Source organism: Pseudorca crassidens, chromosome 19 (genome assembly GCF_039906515.1).
Source record: "Pseudorca crassidens isolate mPseCra1 chromosome 19, mPseCra1.hap1, whole genome shotgun sequence".
Classification (NCBI taxonomy): Eukaryota; Metazoa; Chordata; class Mammalia; order Artiodactyla; family Delphinidae; genus Pseudorca; species Pseudorca crassidens.
In genome coordinates, this window is record NC_090314.1 from 12,188,441 (window position 1) to 12,207,804 (window position 19,364).

The 19,364-nt window shown below is 42.5% G+C and overlaps 1 long non-coding RNA gene and 1 other non-coding gene across 9 annotated transcripts in view; one reads left to right on the forward strand and one right to left on the reverse strand.

Annotated features, from left to right (window-relative positions):
• The window catches only part of LOC137212881 (uncharacterized), a 155,976-nt gene that overhangs the window by 101,549 nt on the left and 35,063 nt on the right, over positions 1 to 19,364 (forward strand). For all 8 annotated transcript variants that reach the window (XR_010937672.1, XR_010937670.1, XR_010937669.1 and 5 more), the window contains one exon: positions 4,110 to 4,583. This is a non-coding gene — a long non-coding RNA (uncharacterized lncRNA). The remainder of the gene's footprint in view (positions 1 to 4,109; positions 4,584 to 19,364) is intronic.
• Positions 7,133 to 7,205, reverse strand: TRNAE-UUC (transfer RNA glutamic acid (anticodon UUC)). The gene has a single exon. It is a non-coding gene; the product is annotated as a tRNA-Glu (tRNA).

The window sequence follows — 19,364 nt, forward strand, 5'->3', positions numbered from 1 at the left end:
TCATTGATTAGCTCTAGTAGTCTTATGGTGGCATCTTTAGGATTCTCTATGTGTAGTATCATGTCATCTGCAAACAGTGACAGTTTTACTTCTTCTTTTCCAACTTGGATTCCTTTTATTTCTTTTTCTTCTCTGATTGCTGTGGCTAGGACTTCCAAAACTATGTTGAATAATAGTGGTGAGAGTGGACATCCTTGTCTCATTCCTGATCTTAGAGGAAATGCTTTCAGTTTTTCACCATTGAGAATGATGTTTGCTGTGGTTTGTCGTATGTTATGTTGTGGTAGGTTCCCTCTATGCCCACTTTCTGGAGAGTTTTTATCATAAATCGGTGTTGAACTTTGTCAAAAGCTTTTTCTGCATCTATTGAGATGATCATCTGGTTCTTATTCTTCAATTTGTTAATATGGTGTATCACATTGATTGATTTGCATATACTGAAGAATCCTTTCATCCCTGGGATAAATCCCACTTGATCATGGTGTATGATCCTTTTAATATGTTGTTGGATTCTGTTTGCTAGTATTTTGTTGAGGATTTTTGCATCTATATTCATCAGTGGTATTGGTCTGTAATTTTCTTTTTTTGTGGTATCTTTGTCTGGTTTTGGTATCAGGGTGATGGTGGCCTCATAAAATGAGTTTGGGAGTGTTTCTTCCTCTTCAATTTTTTGGAAGAGTTTGAGAAGGATGTGTGTTAGCTCTTCTCTAAATGTTTGATAGAATTTACCTGTGAAGCCATCTGGTCCTGGACTTTTGTTTGTTGGAAGATTTTTAATCACAGTTTCTATTTCATGACTTGTTATTGGTCTGTTCATATTTTCTATTTCTTCCTGGTTCAGTCTTGGAAGGTTATACCTTTCTGATAATTTGTCCATTTCTTCCAGGTTGTCCATTTTATTGGCATAGCATTGCTTGTAGTAGTCTCTTCGGTTGATTTGTATTTCTGTGGTGTCTGTTGTAACTTCTCCTTTTTCATTTCTAATTTTATTGATTTGAGTCCTCTCCCTCTTTTTCTTGATGAGTCTGGCTAATGGTTTATCAATTTTGTTTATCTTCTCAAAGAACCAGCCTTTAGTTTTATTGATCTTTGCTATTGTTTTTTTTTGTTTCTATTTCATTTATTTATGCTCTGATCTTTATGATTTCTTTCCTTCTGCTAACTTTGGGTTTTGTTTGTTCTTCTTTCTCTAGTTCCTTTAGGTGTAAGTTTAGATTGTTTATTTGAGATATTTCTTGTTTCTTGAGGTAGGCTTGTATTGCTATAAAATTCCCTCGTAGAACTGCTTTTGCTGCATCCCATAGATTTTGGATCATCGTGTTTTCATTGTCATTTGTCTCTAGGTATTTTCTGATTTCCTCTTTGATTTCTTCAGTGATCTCTTGGTTATTTAGTAACATATTGTTTAGCCTCCATGTGTTTCTGTTTTTTACAGTTTTTTCCCTGTAATTGATTTCTAATCTCATAGCGTTGTGGTCAGAAAAGATGCCTGATATGATTTCAATTTTCTTAAATTTACTGAGGCTTGATTTGTGACCCAAGATGTGATCTATCCTGGAGAATGTTCCATGCGCACTTGAGAAGAAAGTGTAATCTGCTGTTTTTGGATGGAATGTCCTATAAATATCAGTTAAATCTATCTGGTCTATTGTGTCTTTTAAAGCTTGGAATTCCTTATTAATTTTCTGTTTGGATGATCTGTCCATTGGTGTAAGTGAGGTGTTAAAGTCCCCCACTATTATTGTGTTACTGTGGATTTCCTCTTTTATAGCTGTTAGCAAGTTGCATTATGTATTGAGGTGCTCCTATGTTGGGTGCATATGTATTTATAATTGTTATATCTTCTTGGATTGATCCCTTGATCATTATGTAGTGTCCTTCCTTGTCTCTTGTAACATTCTTTATTTTAAAGTCTATTTTATCTGATATGAGTACTGCTACTCCAGCTTTCTTTTCATTTCCATTTGCATGGAATATCTTTTTCCATCCCCTCACTTTCAGTCTGTATGTGTCCCTAGGTCTGAAGTGGGTCTCTTGTAGACAGCATATATATGGTTCTTGTTTTTGTATCCATTCAGCAAGCCTGTGTCTTTTGGTTGGAGCACTTAATCCATTCACGTTTAAGGTAATTATCGATATGTATGTTCCTATTACCATTTTCTTAATTGTTTTGGATTTGTTTGTGTAGGTCCTTTTCTTCTCTTGTGTTTCCCACTTAGAGAAGTTCCTTTAGCATTTGTTGTAGAGCTGGTTTGGTGGTTGTGAATTCTTTTAGCTTTTGCTCGTCTGTAAAGCTTTTGATTTCTCCATCGAATCTGAATGAGATCCTTGCTGGGTAGAGTAAGCTTGGTTGCAGGTTCTTCCCTTTCATCACTTTAAATATGTCATGCCACTCCCTTCTGGCTTGTAGAGTTTCTGCTGAGAAATCAGCTGTTAACCTTAGGGGAGTCCCCGGTATGTTATTTGTTGTTTTTCCCTTGCTGCTTTCAATAATTTTTCTTTGTCTTTAATTTTTGCCAATTTGATTACTATGTGTCTTGGTGTGTTTCTCCTTGAGTTTATCCCGTATGGGACTCTCTGCACTTCCTGGACTTGGGTGGCTATTTCCTTTCCCATGTTAAGGAAGTTTTTGACTATAATCTCTTCAGATATTTTCTCGGGTCCTTTCTCTCTTTCTTCTCCTTCTGGGACCCCTATAATGCTAATGTTGTTGCATTTAATGTTGTCCCAGAGGCCTCTTTTCATTCTTTTTTCTTTATTCTCTTCTGCAACAGTGAATTCCACCATTCTGTCTTCCAGGTCACTTATCCATTCTTCTGCCTCAGTTATTCTGCTATTGACTCCTTCTAGTGTTTTTTTCATTTCAGCTATTGTATTGTTCATCTCTGTTTGTTTATTCTTTAATTCTTCTAGGTCTTTGTTAAACACTTCATGAATCTTCTTGATCTTTGCCTCCATTCTTTTTCTGAGGTCCTGGATCATCTTCACTATCATTATTCTGGATTCTTTTTCTGGAAGGTGGCCTATCTCCACTTCATTTAGTTGTTTTTCTGGGGTTTTATCTTGTTCCTTCATCTGGTACATAGCCCTCTGCCTTTTCATCTTGTCTATCTTTCTGTGAATGTGGTTTTTGTTCCACAGGCTGCAGGATTGTAGTTCTTCTTGCTTCTGCTGTCTGCCCTCTCCCCGCTTTTTGAATAGGAATGACTATGTTATCCTATGCCTGGTCCACCACTGTATGGTGGGGGAGGGAGGCAGATGACTTTCTCTCTCTTTTTTTTTTTTTTTTTTTGATGACTTTCTCTTTAGTTCACAGGTCTTCAGAAGGTGAGGAATTTCACTAGAGAAACTGTACTTAAGAATATATACTTGAGGGACTTCCCTGGTGACACAGTGGTTAAGAATCTGCCTGCCAGTGCAGGGGACACAGGTTCGATCCCTGGTCCAGGAAGATCCCAAATGCCACGGAGCAACTAAGCCTGTGCACCACAACTCCTGAGCCTGCGCTCTACAGCCTGCATGCCACAACTGCTGAGCCTGCATGCCACAACTACTGAAGCCCCCGTGCCTCGAGCCTGTGCTCTGCAACAAGAGCAGCCCCCGAAATGAAAAACCCATGCACCACAATGAAGAGTAGCCCCCACTTGCCACAGCTAGAGAAAGCCCGTACGCAGCAAGGAAGACCCAATGCAGCCAAAAATTTAAAAAATAAATACATAAATTTATTAAAAATAAAAAAGAATATATACTTGAGAAACCTTATCTATACCTAGGCCTGATTTAGATGATGAAATTCTGGACTTCAGGCTGATGCTATAATGGGATTAGACTTTGTGGTGCCTTGACAGGGGATGAGTGTATTTGGCATGTGGAAGAAATATGAATTGTTGGGGGCCAGAGGGCATACCGTGGTAGCCAGTCTCCAGAACAGTCCCCAGGGACCCACAGCTCATGGTATTCATGCCCTTGCATAGTCTCCTCCCAAACTGTATCAGGGTTGGTCTTTGTAACCAATAGACTATGGCAGAAGTGATGGTATATGACTTCTGAAGCTAAAAGACATCTCTCTTTCTCTCTCCCCTTCTCTCCTTCTCTCTGTGTCTTTTCAGCTGCTTTTCTGGGAGAAGTCAGCTGTTATGTCATGAGGACAATTAAGAAACTCTATGGGACTTCCCTGGTGGCACAGTGGTTAAGAATCCGCCTGCCAATGCAGGGCACACAGGTTCGAGCCCTGGTCTGGGAAGATCCCACATGCCACAGAGCAACTAAGCCTGTGCACCACAACTACTGAGCCTGCGCTCTAGAGCCCACAAGCCACAACTACTGAAGCCCGCATGCCTAGAGCCCGTGCTCCTCAGCAAGAGAAGCCACTGCAATGAGAAGCCCACGCACCACAACGAAGAGTAGCTCCCACTCACCGCAACTAGAGAACGCCTGAAGACCCAACGCAGCCAAAAATAAATAAATAAATAAATTTATTTTTTTAAAAAAAGAAAAGAAACTCTATGGAGCACTCCACATGGCAATAAACTGAGCTCTCCTGCCACAAGCCAGTGAAAAACAGACCTCCAGACAAGAACCATGTGAGTGAGTTCCTCCAGCCCCAGTTAAGCCTTCAGATGACTACAGCCCCAGCCAACACCTTGACTGAAACCTCATGAGAGACCTGAGCTAGAACCACCTGACTCTCAGAAATTGTATGAGGTAATAAGTATTTGTTGCCCTAAGCCACTGAGGTAATGATAATGTAGCAATAAATAACTCATATGGTCCACATACTTATTTTCTGAATCCCCAAACTCATAAGCTTATGTAAAGCCAGGAAGTATTCATGATGAACTGACCACTTACAAAATTAGTCCTTATTCATATACATTCCTCCCTTATTAGTACCAGCTACCAACCTCGCCCATCTAATTGGCTGTGGAGTGAAACTCCAAGTGTTGAAAAAGATAGAAGACTGAACCAAGTCCATGGAAGTGCTGTTAGAAAAGTGATCAATCAGCAAAGCAATTAACAAATAACATTGATGTAGTAATAAGGGCCACCCACCTGAGATATTTCAGACAGGGACTAAGCAGGGTTTTAGGGCAAACAGTCGATAGGTGACCCGTTGGCTGCAATCAAAGGTACAGGCATGGCTTATCTTTTCCCACAGCCATCATCTATGCACAGGAGTCATTCCCAATCCCTTTACGTCCAGGCTTTTGGAACTCAAAAATCCAACACTGAGGCTCCAGTGTAGTAGGGCCAGCTGAAATTGTGGAAGGAAGTATCAGGACCTTAACATATGTTAACACTGTATTTTACAAGTATTATTCCATCAAAGTGGGACCCAGCTGTGTAATTTTTTTTTAATATCCTCAAGGTTCTTGTTTATCTATTTATTTTATTATTTATTTATTTATTTTGGGCTGCATGGGGTCTTTGTCGCTGCATGCGGGCTTTTCTCTAGCTGCGACAAGCGGGGGCTACTCTTCGTTGTGGCACGCGGGCTTCTCATTTTGGGGGATGCTATTGTTGCTGAGCACGGGCTCTCAGTGCACAGGCTTCAGTAGTTGTGGCACGTGGGCTTCAGTAGTTGTGGCTTGCGAGCTCTAGAGCGCAGGCTCGGTAGTTGTGGCGCACGGGCTTAGTTGCTCTGCGGCATGTGCGATCTTCCCAGACCAGGGCTCTAACCCGTGCTGCTGCATTGGCAGGCAGATTCTTAACCACTGAGCCACCAGGGAAGTGCCCCAGCTGTGTAACTTAATTCATTATAAATATTTCTCCTAACTGTCGTGGGAGAAAGGTAGCAGGATATGGGAGGGCAAAGAGATTGCTGAATGCTCTGTGGTGCATGATGTGTTTCCTCCATTAAACCTTCTGGACCTTTCATAAATGTTATGAAACACTTGATGTGATGTGATCTGATGTGAACCGAATTTTGCATCTAAGTTTATTCAATGACCATTCAGAGACCCCATGTTGGGAGCTGGGATTAGAGGCCAGAGTTATAGTGAGACTGCTAGTCTGAAGACTTCCACAGAAATTTGTGGAACCTGTGGATTTCTCTAGGCCATGAAAATGTGCATTCCCACCAGTGGGGAAATACACAAAGATCGCCCAAATGAGAGCAAACAGAGGCTGTTTACTCAGAGCTTACTATATGGCAAGGGGGTCAGCCACTATCACTTGTGTGTGGCAGGCGGGGTAGTTCAAAAGCTTTACAACGGGAAAAAGGGATGGCTTCAGGTATCTCCTGATTGGAGGCTGTTGGCCTTGCAAAGGCTGTAGGCCCAGAGCTAACTAGAAGTGGGGCATCCTATGTGATTGGTTGGGGGGCCTGTATGTCTCTCTCTGGTTGGTCCTAAATTGGAAGCAGGGGCAAAAATTAGGGAAGCTGGTGGTTATTGACCAAGTTCTGACCATGTGGGGCCAATTACTGCAGAGGTTGTGGGTTGGCTTTCTAGACTGGTTGCTTCAGAGGTGTGGTTTAATGTCTCTGGCTGGTTGCTCCAGTGGTCGTGGCTCTGTTTCTTTATGTGATTCTGGCCATTGTCCTTCTGTAGATTCAGTCTCTCACTAGCAACGCATGAGAGTTCCAGTTGCTGTGCATCTTCACCAGTACAGCTTAGGGGAGACGGGGTGACTTGTGGCAGGGGAGTGTCGGCCATTCTAGTAGGTGTATAGACGCATGCCATTGTGCTTGTAATTTACATTTTGCTGATGACTAATTATACTGAGCATCTGTTCATGTCCTTATTTGACACTTGTATATCTTTTTTGGGGAAGTATCTTTTCAAACTTTTGCCCATTTTTTATTGAGTTTCTTGTTTTCTCATTGTTGTTCTGGGAGTAATTTATATATTCTAGATATAAGACCTTTATAAGGTATGTGATTTGCAAATACTTTCTCCCAACAAGCAAGGTCTCAGGAAGTGAGGGTGTCTTTTCATCTCTTAAAAGTGTTTTCAGCAGAGAAGGAGTTTTTAATTATGAAGAGGTAAACTTTATTTTTCTCTTTTACAGATTGTGTTTGCCTGTGTCTAACAAAAGGTCATAAAGATTCTCTCCTATGTTTTCTTCTAGAAGTTTTACTTTTTCCCTTTTTTTTTTTTTTGGCCACACCACGTGGCTTGCAGGATCTTAGTTCCCTGACCAGGGATTGAACCTGGGCCCATGGCAGTGAAAGTGCCAAGTCCTAACCACTGGACCACCAGGGAACTCCCATTTTTTCACATTTTATATTTAGGTCTGTGATCTATTCCAAGTTAATTTTTGTATGAAGTGTGAGGAATGAGCCAAGGTTGATTTTTTTTTTTTTTTGCCTGTGGATTGCATATGGAAATGGTGTTTTAGCACCTCTTCTTGAAAAGTACTTTTTTTCTCAATTGAATTGCCTTTGCATCTTTGCCAAAACTCAGCTAACCATATTTGTGTCTATTTTTGGACAACCTACTTTATTCTATGATCTTATCTTTCAGCCAATACCACACTGACTTGCTATTGCAGCTTAATAGAAAGTCTTGAAATCAAGTAGCCTGAGTCTTGAAACTTTGTTCTTCATTCCCAAAACTGTTTTAGCTATTCTATTTCCTTTTGCCTTTTGCTATACATTTTAGAATCTGCTTATTGATACTGACAAAAATTACTAACAAAAATTTCTGCTGTTGATTTTAATTGGGATTGCATGAATCTATAGATATATTGAGGAGAATTGATATTTAACATTATTGAGTCTTCCAATCCATGAACAAAGTATATCTCTCCATTTATTTGGTCTGTTTTGATTTCTTTCATTAGTATTCTGTAGATTCCAGCATAGAGATCATGTACATGTTTTGTTAGATTTATACCTACTAAGTATTTCTTTTTTCTGGTGTGGTTGCAAATTGTTCCTTCTTATTTCACATTCCAATTGTTCATTGCTACTATATAGAAATACGATTAACTTTTGTATATTGATCATGCATTGTGCAGTCTTGAAAAGCATACTTATTAGTTGCGGGAGCTTTTTTGTAGATTCTTTGAATTTTCTATGTAGATAATCATATCAAATGGAAATGAGGACAATTTTATTTCTTCCTTTCCAATCAGTGTATCTTTTATTTATTTTCTTGCATTACTGCACTGGCTAAAACTTCCAATGATGTTGAATAGTTGCCGTGAGAATGGACAACTTTCCCTTGTGCCTGATGTTGGGGAAAAGCATTCAGTATTTCATGATTAAATATGATGTGAGTCGTAGGTTTTCAACTTCATCGGGTTGAGGAAGTACCCTTCTATTCATATTTTGCTGACAGTTATCATGAATGGATATCGTCACATGCCTTTTCTTCATGTATTGAGATGATCACATGAATTTTTTTCTTTACTCTGTTAAGATGGTAAATTTCATTGATTGATTTTCAACCATACATACCAGCCTTGCATTCCCAGGATGAACTCCTCTTGTGTGTGATTATTACATTTTTTACATGCTGCTTAATTCGATTTGATAATGCGTTGTTATAGATTTTCCCCTCTGTGTTCATGGGGGACATTGGCTTGCAGTTTTTCTTTCTCGTTTTGTCTTTGAAACTGAGGGCAATCATCAGTTAGATCCATTAAACTTGTAAACTGCCTTCACTGCTCAGGCTCACTTTAATTGTTTTTGCAAAAATCTGCATGTCCTCCAAGCATCACGTAGCCTAAACAATAAGGTGTTTGCCCAAGTAGTTTTTTTCAGAAACTTGGAGTCAGCTGTGATGACTAGCTTGAGCTAGTTAAGACTGATTGGAACTACCGATCCCCTAACTGGGCCTGAGCGAGTGTCCAGTAACCTTTTGAAGTCAGAGGGCCAGGAACTCCACCCTGAGAACATGCTGTCGCTGCCACTTTCTGGACACGCGTCTCATGAAGCAGCATGTAGACTCATTGCACCTGCGCAGAACAACAATTGTTTCGCCTTTTTCTTACCTCCAATCACCTTTCTCCATGCTCTCCGTGCTCCCCGCCCACCAGCTTTATCCTATAAATACCCTGAGCCTCTTGCATTCAGGGAGGCAGGTTTGAGATTTGTTCTCTTCTTTTGGCTGCTCTATGAGTAAGTCCTTCCTCTGCTGCAAACCTCGGCATCTCAGTGTTTGCCTTGCTGTGCGTCGGAGAACGAACCTGGTTCAACATCTTTACCTGGCTTCAGTAATACGGTAAGGCCTCATAAATGAAATGGGAAGTATTCTCCCCTCTTCTGTTTTCCACAGATATTGTGTAGAACTGGTATTATTTCACCCCCAAAATGTTTGGTAGCAAAACTGTCTGTACCTGGAGTTTTTGTTGTTGAAAGGTTTTTAACTATAAATTCAATTTCTTTGATATATGTAATATTGTGATTTTAAATAAGAAATATGTATTTGGGGTTTCCCTGGTGGCGCAGTGGTTGAGAGTCCGCCTGCCGATGCAGGGGACACGGGTTCGTGCCCCGGTCCGGGAGGATCCCACATTCCGCGGAGCGGCCGGGCCGTGAGCCATGGCCGCTGAGCCTGCGCGTCCGGAGCCTGTGCTTCGCAGCGGGAGAGGCCACAGCAGTGAGAGGCCCGCGTACCGCAAAAAAAGAAAAAAAAAAAAAAATATGTATTTGGTCTTCATCCCCATTTCTGGCACAGAGCTTCTAGAACGCTTGGGATTTCCTAAGTGATGAGAGCAGTAAGGTGGTTTTTGTTATGTTAATAAGGTAACTTCTTTGGAAAGCTCCTAAGGATGGGAGCTGGTCGCTGGAGAAGCTGACTGTGTAATTAGAGTGTTGGAATTTCCATCCAACCCACCTGACCTCTGGGGAGGGGAGAGGAGCTGGAGGTTGGATCAATCACCAAAGGCTAATGACTTAATCGACTGTGGTTTTACCAAGCCAAACTTTGCTCACCTGTGTGCAGTAAAGCCAGTCCACTGACACCAGGTTGTGGTGAAGGAAAGTGCAGAATTTATTGTTAAGGCCAAACAGAGTCCAGGCCACTAATGCTCAAAAGACCCAAACTCCCTGTTGGATTTCAGGGAAGGGTTTTTGTTTTTGTTTTTGTTTTTGTTTTTGCGGTACGCGGGCCCCTCACTGCTCCGGCCTCCCCCGGTGCGGAGCACAGGCTCAGTGGCCATGGCTCACGGGCCCGGCCGCTCCGCGGAATGTGGGATCTTCTCGGACCGGGGCACGAACCCGTGTCTCCTACATCGGTAGGCGGACTCTCAACCACTGTGCCACCAGGGAAGCCCAGGGAAGGATTTTTAAAGATAGGGTAAAGGAGAAGGTTGTGAGATGCATGACGAACTCGTGGACACTCTTCTGACTTGTTGGTGGTGAGGTAATTGGAAGTCAACATCATTAAGTTTCTGGTTCCAACCTGTCTGAGGTCTGTGTGCTTGTGGTCAGCTTGCAGTTAACTTCTTCCACCTGGTGGGGGTTTCAGTATCTGCAAAACGGCTCAAGGATATGGCTCAGAATACTGTCTAGCCCTTGAGGAGGTACTGAAGGTCCTTGACTTTGTTTAATGGCTAAACTATTATTATTTTGTTTTGCTTAACTGTTTTCCTCTGTCTCTGCATTTTCTCACTTCTGATTAAATTTGTTCTTTGGAACTCAGGGAAGGCCTAGGCAGCTAAAGATTTGCTACAAACAAGAGGCAGGTGGAGGGCATGGGGGGTGGATCTTTCCTGGGAAGGCCCCATAGGGTCCTGCTCAGTCACAGTCCCCCCTTTTCTTTGATCTTCCTCAGTCTTGAGGGAGAACATGTGTGGGACAAGAAAAGGAATACAGTTTTGGATAGAGAGGTTAATCATAAACTTGGCAGAGGAACTTGGTTTTAGGGGGACTCAGTTTCATGACTATGTAATGAAGCCTCCATAAAAACCCAAAAGGGGGCTTCCCTGGTGGCGCAGTGGTTGGGAGTCCGCTTGCTGGTGCAGGGGACGCGGGTTCGTGCCCCGGTCCGGGAGGATCCCGCGTGCCGCAGAGCGGCTGGGCCCGTGGGCCATGGCCGCTGGGCCTGCGCGTCCAGAGCCTGTGCTCCGCAGCGGGAGAGGCCGCAGCAGTGAGAGGCCCGCGTACCACAAAAAAAAAACAAAAAACACACAAAAGGATTGAGAGAGCTTCCAGGTTAGTGAACACATAGAGATTTGGGGAGAGTGGTACATTCAGAGAGAGCCTGGAAGCTCTGAGCCCTTTCCCCATACCTTCTCCTATGCACCTCTTCTAGCTGGCTGTTCCTGAGTATTGTCCTTTTACGATAAACCAGTGGTCTAGCAAGTAAAATGTTTCTCTGAGTTCTATGAGCCTCTCTAGCAAGTTAATTGAATCCAAGGAGGGGGTCGTTGGAACCTCCCACCTATAGCCAGTTGGTTAGAAGCACAATTGATAACCTGGACTTGCAACTGGCATCTGAAGTGTGTGTATGTGGGTAGGTGGGTAGGTGTGTGCACACATGTGTGCATGGGGGCGGGGGTGGGGTGCATGGGGGCAGTGGGGTACGTGGGGAGAAGCAGTCTTGTAAGACTGAACTTTCGGGACTTCCCTAGTGGTCCAGTGGTTAGGACTCCACACTTTCACTGCCATAGGCCTGGGTTTGATCCCTGGTCAGGGAACTAAGATCCCACAAGTGTGGCCAAAAAAAAAAAAAAAAAAAAAAGACTGAACTCTTAACATGTGGGATCTGATGCTATCTCCAGATAGATAGTGTCAGAATTGTATTGAATTTTAGGACACCCAGCTAGTGTTGGAGAATTGTTGATATGGAAAAACCCTCCCACCCCCATGCTGGAATTGGGTCCAGAACCCTCTTTAATACAGAACTATTCAAGTTATCTATTTCTTCTTGAGTTTTGGTAGTTCAAGTCTTTCAAGCAGTTAGTCCATTTCATCTGATTTGTCAAATACATGGTATAATTGTTCATAATATCCCTTTATTATCCTTTTAATGTGAGTAGAGTCTATAGTGATCTCTCCATTTCCATTTCTGATATTGGCAGTTTGTCACTTGTCTCTCTTTCTTGCTCATGACTAGAGGTTTGTTGATTTATTGATCTTTGCAAAGAACCAGCTCTTGGTTTCACTGATTTTTTTTTTCTATTTTTGATTTCACTGATTTCTGCTCTTTATTTCCTTCCTTTTGCTTGGTTTGGGTTTAATTTGCTCTTTTTCATTTTCTAAATGCAAAGCTAGATTTTTTTTAATTTGAGAGCTTTCATCTTTTCTAATATAAGTATTCAATGCTACAATTTCCCTTCAGGCACTTGTGACCTGGAGCCGTGAGAATCAATTGTGCCCACCTCTTCCCAACCTTGTGTTCAGTGATGTCACCTTGAAATCAGCTGGAGTGGGAGTATTTACACCACAGAAGTCAGAAATACTATGCACTAGGGCTAGTCTTCCCCCTTCCAGAGAACCTATTATTATTAAACAATTACTAGCAACCAATGGCGCTAAGCACTGCTCTAATGCCTCACAGAGGTTTTGATATGTTGTATTTTTGTTTCTTTTATTTTCTAATTTCCATTGAGATAGTTTTCCCGACTCATGAACAATGTACAAGTGAGTTTTAATTTCCAAATATTTGGGGGATTTTTCAGATATCTTTCTGTTGCAGATTTCTAGTTTAATTCCATTATGGTCAGAGACATGCTTTGTATGATTTTCCATTATTTTAAATTTGTTTAAGGTTTCTTGCATGGCCCAAAATATAATCCGTCTGGGTGAATTTTCACTGTGTACATGGAAAGCGTTGTTCCGATGCTGTTTGGGTGGCGTGTTCTATAAACGTCAATTAGGTCAAGTTGGTTAATGGTGTTGTGCAGGTCTTCTGCATCCTTGCTGACTTTCTGTGTTCTACTGATTTGCATGTTCTGTTGATGATGGAGAGGGGAGTAGGTGAAATTTCCAAGTATAATTGTTCATTTGTCCATTTATCCTTTCAGTTGTATCCGTTTTCTCTTCACTGTATTTTGCATCCTTGTTCTTAGGTGCATATACATTTAGGATTGTTACGAATTCTTGCTGGGATGACCTTTTTATTTCATTCTGTAATGTCTCTCTTTTATTCCTGATAACACTGCTTGATGTGAAGTCTAGCTTGTCTCATGTTAATATACCCATTCGATTCTTTTTTTCAATTGAAGTATAGTTGATTTACGGTATTGTGTTAGTTTCAGGTGTACAACAAAGTGATTCAGTTTTTCAGATTTTCCATTATAGGGTATTACAAGATATTGAATATAATTCCCTGTGCTATACAGTAAATTTTTGTTGCTTATCTATTTTATGGATAGTAATTTGGATCTGTTAATCCCATACTCCTAATTTATCCCTCCCCACCTCCCTTTACCCTTTGGTAACCGTAAGTTTGTTCTCTATGTTGTGAGTCTGTTTGTTTTGTATATAGATTCATTTGTATTATTTTTAGGTTCCACATATAAGTGATATCATATAATATTTGTCTTTCTCTGTCTGGCTTCACTAAGTATAACATTCTCTAGGTCCATCCATGTTGCTGCTAATGGCAATATCTCATTCATTTTTTGTGGCTGACTAATATTCCATTGTATGTATATGTACCACATCTTCTTAAGCCAATCATCTGGGCACTTGGATTGTGTCCATGTCTTGGCTATTGTAAATAGTGCTGCTGTAAACATTGAGGTGCATGTATCTTTTCAAATTAAGGGTTTTTGTCTTTTCTGGATATATACCCAGGAATGGGATTGCTGGATCATATGGTGGCTCTATTTTTAGTTTAAGGAACCTCCGTACTGTTCTCCATAGTGGCCGCACCAATTTACATTCCCACCAACAGTGTAGGAGGGTTCCCTTTTCTCCACACCCTCTCCAGCATTTAGTATTTGTAGACTTTTTGATGATGGCCATTCTGCAGTATGAGGTAATACCTCATTGTGGTTTTTATTTGCATTTCTCTAATCATTAGTGATATTGAGCATCTTTTCATGTGCCTGTTGGCCATCTGTATCTCTTCTTTGGAGAGATGTCTGCTTAGGTCTTCAGCCCATTTTTTGATTGAGTTTTTTTGGGGGGTGTGTGTGTGTTGGTTTTTTTTCTTTTGCTATTCTTTCTTCTACTAGTATTTTCACTGCATATGTTTTTCAACTCTTACCTTTAACCTATTTATATCATTACATTTAAAGTGGATTTGTTATAAGCAGAATATACTTGGACCTTTATTCATCCAATCTGATCATCCATCTTTAATTGGAGTGTTTAACCATTTACTTTTTTTTTCCCACCACACAGCTTGTGGGATCTTAGCTCCCCGACCAGGGATCGAACCCAGGCCCTCAACAGTGAGAGTTTGAAGTCTCAACCACTGGACTGCCAGGGAATTCCCTAACCATTTACATCTGATATAATTATTAATATGGTTGAATTCAAGTCTACCATTTTATTTTCTGTGTTTTATGTTTTCTTCCCCCTTTTCTGTTTACTTTTGGGTTATTTGAGTATTATTGCATCTTAATTTACCTATTGGCTTTGGGACTATATGACTTTGTTTTTCAGGAGGTGCTCTGGGAATTATGATATACATACTTAACCTCTCACAGTAGACTCAGAGTTAATATTACCACCCGAAGTAAAATATAGAAGCCTTACAACCATATAGGTTAGGTCCCTTCATCCACTTTTATGTTATACTTTTCATATACATTACATCTACATACATGGAATACCCCACTAGACAATGTACTGATTTTTGCTTTATACAGTTAATACAGGGTCTTCCCTGTTGGTCCAGTGGGTAAGACTCCATGCTCCCGATGCAGGGGGGCCCGGGCTCAATCCCTAGTCAGGGAACTAGATCCCACATGCATGCTGCAACTAAGAAGTCCATGTACCACAACTGAAAGATCCCACATGCTGCAACAAAAAGATCCCGTGTGCCGCAACTACGACCTGGCACAGCCAAAATAAATAAAATAAATAAATGAAAATTTAAAAATAAACAAACAGTTAATACGTATTTTAAGTAACTTAAGAGGAGAAAAATAGAAAAATATATTACCCAGATATATACAATTTCTGTTGCTTTTCCTTTATTCCTGAAGTTACAGGTTTCCCTCTGGTATCATTTTCCTTCAGCCTAAAACTTCCTTTACCATTTCTTATAGAACAGGTCTGATGGCAACAAATTCTCATAGTTTTCCTCCATCTAAATGTCTTCACTTTGTCATCATTCCTGACGTATGTTTTCACTGGAAATAGAATTCTGGGTAGACAGTTCTTTAAACACTTTAAAGATGTCATTCAGGGCTTCCCTGGTGGCGCAGTGGTTGAGAGTCCGCCTGCCGATGCAGGGGACACGGGTTTGCGCCCTGGTCCGGGAAGATCCCACATGCCGCAGAGCGGCTGGGCCCGTGGGCCATGGCCGCTGGGCCTGCGCGTACGGAGCCTATGCTCCGCAACGGGAGAGGTCACAACAGTGAGAGGCCCGCGTATCGGAAAAAAAAAAAAAAAAGTCATTCAGCTGTCTTCTAGCTTCTTTGCTTCTAGTGAGAAATTCACAATCATGCATATTGTTCCTCTTCTATATGTAATGAGCCCTTGTTCTCTGGTTACTTTAAAGAAGGTTTGGTTTTTAATCTTTGATTTTCAGTAATTTGACTATTGCCTGGGCATGGTTTTACTGAGTTCATTCTGTTTGGGGTTTGCTGAACTCTTTGAATCTGTAAATTTATGTCTTTCACTAAATTTGGAGAGTTTTCATCCATTATTTCTTGAAATATATTTTATGCATCAAATGTTTTCTCCTCTCTCTCTGGGACTTCAATGATATGAATGTTAGAACTGCTGATATTGTCCCACAGTTCACTAAGGCTCTATTCTATTCATTGGGTTTTCTTTTAAATCTTTTTTCCTTTATGTTCATCAGATTGGAAAATGTGTGACTGTTCACTGACTCTTTTCTGCCACCTCCATTCCACTGTTGAGCTCCTCCAGTGAATTTTTTATTTCAGATATTGTATCCTTCCATTCTAAAATTTCCATTTGGGGACTTCCCTGGCAGTCCAGTGATTAAGACTCTGTGCTTCCACTGCAGGAGGCATGGGTTTGATCCCCGGTCGGGGAACGAAGACCCTGCATGCCATGCAGTGCCGCAATAAATAAATAAATAAATGAACTAAATGGAAATATTTATTTATATCTCTATTCTTCTGAGAACCTCTCCATTCAGCACCTTTATCTCATACAGCATGGTTATAACAGCTGCACTCAAGTCTTTGTCTGATAATTCTAGTATCTGAGTCATCTTAGAGCTGGCTTCTATTGATTGTCTTTCACTTGAGAATTGGTCCTATTTGCCAGATTCTTTTTATGTCCAGCAAGTTTGGACTGAATCCTGGACATTTTAAATTTTATGTTGTGAGACTCTTAAGTCCTGTCAAAATCCTTTGGAAAATGTTGATGTTTGTTTGTTCTGATTTAGCCAATAATTGGCCTGGTTAGATTCAGATATCAACCTCTGTCTCACCTTCTGTGAGCTGTGGTTTCAGTGTTAAGTGTTTTCCAAACCTTTGCTGTAGTACCTTGGGTCTGTCCCACGCATGAATGTCTCTTAGTCTGGGACTTGGGTGGTAGTTTATATCATAACTCAGTTCTCAGCCTTGGCTATGCTCCTTTAGGTCTGTTCCATGCATGCACAGCTCCGAGATTAACCCAGAATCTGTGTAAATTCATACACAGAATTAGGATTTCCTCTCTATAGCCTCTCCAGTACTTTCCCTACTCTCTCCGACCTCCAGGGATCTATTTTTTTCAGTCCTCCTGCTTGAAAGAAGGGGTTTCTCTTCAAGTTTTTGTCACCAGTGCTGCCACACAGTTCCTCATGGCTGGGGCTACCCCCAGTGCAAAGTGGTGAGAGAAAAAGAGGAAAAAATAATGGAGATTCACCCCTACAGTCTTAGACCACAGGGTCTCCTTTTTCTGGTTCCTCTGGCCACAAAGGTGAGTTTTCGCTCAGTTTTATATGCTGCCCCCACTGCTGTACGCTCTGTGACTTGGGCCACCCTTGAGCCAGAAAAAGAGGGAGTCACCACCAGACTCCCAAGCTGTAGGAGCCCCTTCTCTTAGTTCTCTGGCCAGAAAGATAGGGTTTCTCTCTGTGTTTTCACCGCTGCTCCCTGCTGTGCAATCCCCCACTAAGATCACTCTCAGGTCAAAGTCAGGAGATAAAAGAATAAAAGAAACAGGGTAACTCACCCCAGTTACATGTGGTTCTTCAAGTTTTGGCTCTCCCCCCAATCTGCATGCCAGCCTTCACTTTACAGACTCAGGTAGTTAGTTGCATCTTATATTTTATTCAGAGTTCTTAGTTGCAATCGGAAAGATAAGCTGTTTTGTGCTTACCAGAAGTCACTGTTGAATTTTAATATATATGTGCAGTAGATGAATGCTAAAGACGTTGCCATGGAGTGCAGTGATGGGGCCAGCAACACGGGTGGTAAAAGAAGCGAGGGTTGGGGCTTCCCTGGTGGCGCAGTGATTGAGAGTCCGCCTGCCGATGCAGGGGACACGGGTTCATGCCCCGGTCCGGGAAGATCCCACATGCCGCGGAGCAACTAAGCCCATGCGCCACAACTACTGAGGCTGTGCTCTAGAGCCCTTGAGCCACAATTACTGAGCCCACGCGCCACAACTACTGAAGCTCACGCGCCTAGAGCTCATGCTCTGCAACAAGAGAAGCCACTGCAATGAGAAGCCTGCGCACCACAGCAAAGAGTAGCCCCCTGCTCGCCGCAACTGGAGAAAGCCCATGCACAGCAACGAAGACCCAACACAGCCAAAAATAAATAAATAAATAAAATTTTTTAAAAAACGAGGCTAGGAAGCAAGATTTATTGGATACACTGCAAGGGAGCAGCAGGCAAGATCAAGAAGAGGGTCTGCATGGGGCGGGGGAGAGAAACTGGGCTTCTTTTATGATCCCTTCTGGTCAACCTTGGGTTAATGTTCCACCCATATGGTGATTAGGGCTGGGTGTGTCGTAACTCAGTCATCCTGGAATGCCCACTGCTTGTGGCTGCTGGTAATTTTCCACTGGGGGAGGATGCAATTGCCTTATCCTGAAATGACCTCCCCTGCTCAAGATGACTGTTCTATTGTTAAGCTCCACATTTCCCCCCTGACAGATCAGCAAAGTCAAATCATTGACATCTGGGTGACGACATCATCTTGGGCTACTTCATGCTGAGAAGGGGCGACTTGGGATCCCGGTTGGCTTTGCTGATCGGCCATGGGGCTATGGGATTGTGTGTGAGTAGAAATTTTGGGAGGCCTGTTCAAGAGTAGTCAACTGTATTGATTGTAGAGGTTGGAATCCTTGTCTTATCACCATTTGTAGCTTGATGGAATGAAGTCTATTGGAGACAAAATGAACAAGTAAATTAAACAAAGGTGGCCCTGCCACGAGAAGGATAAGGAGGGATTTATGTGGGAAGAGGAATCTGGTGTGAAGAGTGCCATGAGGGCCGGTGGGTCTCAAGAAAGCACAAATGAGCCTGTAGCTTAGACATAATGTCTTGGCCCAGAAGGGGGATAGGGCAGGAAGCAAGACCAGAAAGGAATGAGTAAAAAGGTGTGTGTCGGGCTTCCCTGGTGGCGCAGTGGTTGAGAGTCCGCCTGCCGATGCAGGGGATGCGGGTTCGTGCCCTGGTCCGGGAAGATCCCACATGCCGCGCAGCAGCTGGGCCCGTGAGCCATGGCCGCTGAGCCTGCGCGTCTGGAGCCCGTGCTCTGCAACGGGAGAGGCCACAACAGTGAGAGGCCCGCGTACCGGAAAAAAAAAAAAAAAAAGGTGTGTGTCTATCGTGCAAGTCAAGGGAGGTGTAGAAATGGGCCGCTTGTGGTTTGCCGGCAGTGCTGGTGAGGAGGATCAAGGACAGAGAGGTTGGACCAGAAAAAGTGGTCAGGGTGGAATATGTGGCCCCTGTATCAATGAGGAAAGTAATTTTGGTCCCTGCCACATCAAGGGTCACGCAGGGCTCTTCCACAGAGATGGAAAACATGGGAACCTATACAAGCCCCGGACCCTGTCAGTCCTGCAAGAGGACAGGTTCCTCATATGGCTCTTTGTAGTCCAGGAAAAGCATCAAGGGCGTTTGTCCCTGGGGAGGGGCTCTTGGAGCTCGGGGGCCTCCCAGTGGTACATGGGGCCTTTGGGCGGAGGATGGCCCTCCCCCTTGAGGGAGAGGGGGACAGTCCGTTTCCAGTGGCCACGTTGCTTGCAGTTAGGGTTCATAGCCCTGAGGCTTAGAACATTCCCGACTGAAGTGCTCTGGTCGGCCGCAGCAGGAGCAGGAACCGGCTGGGGCGGATGTCCCCTTTACTTGGCTGGGGTGAGCCACGGGAGTGCCCGAAA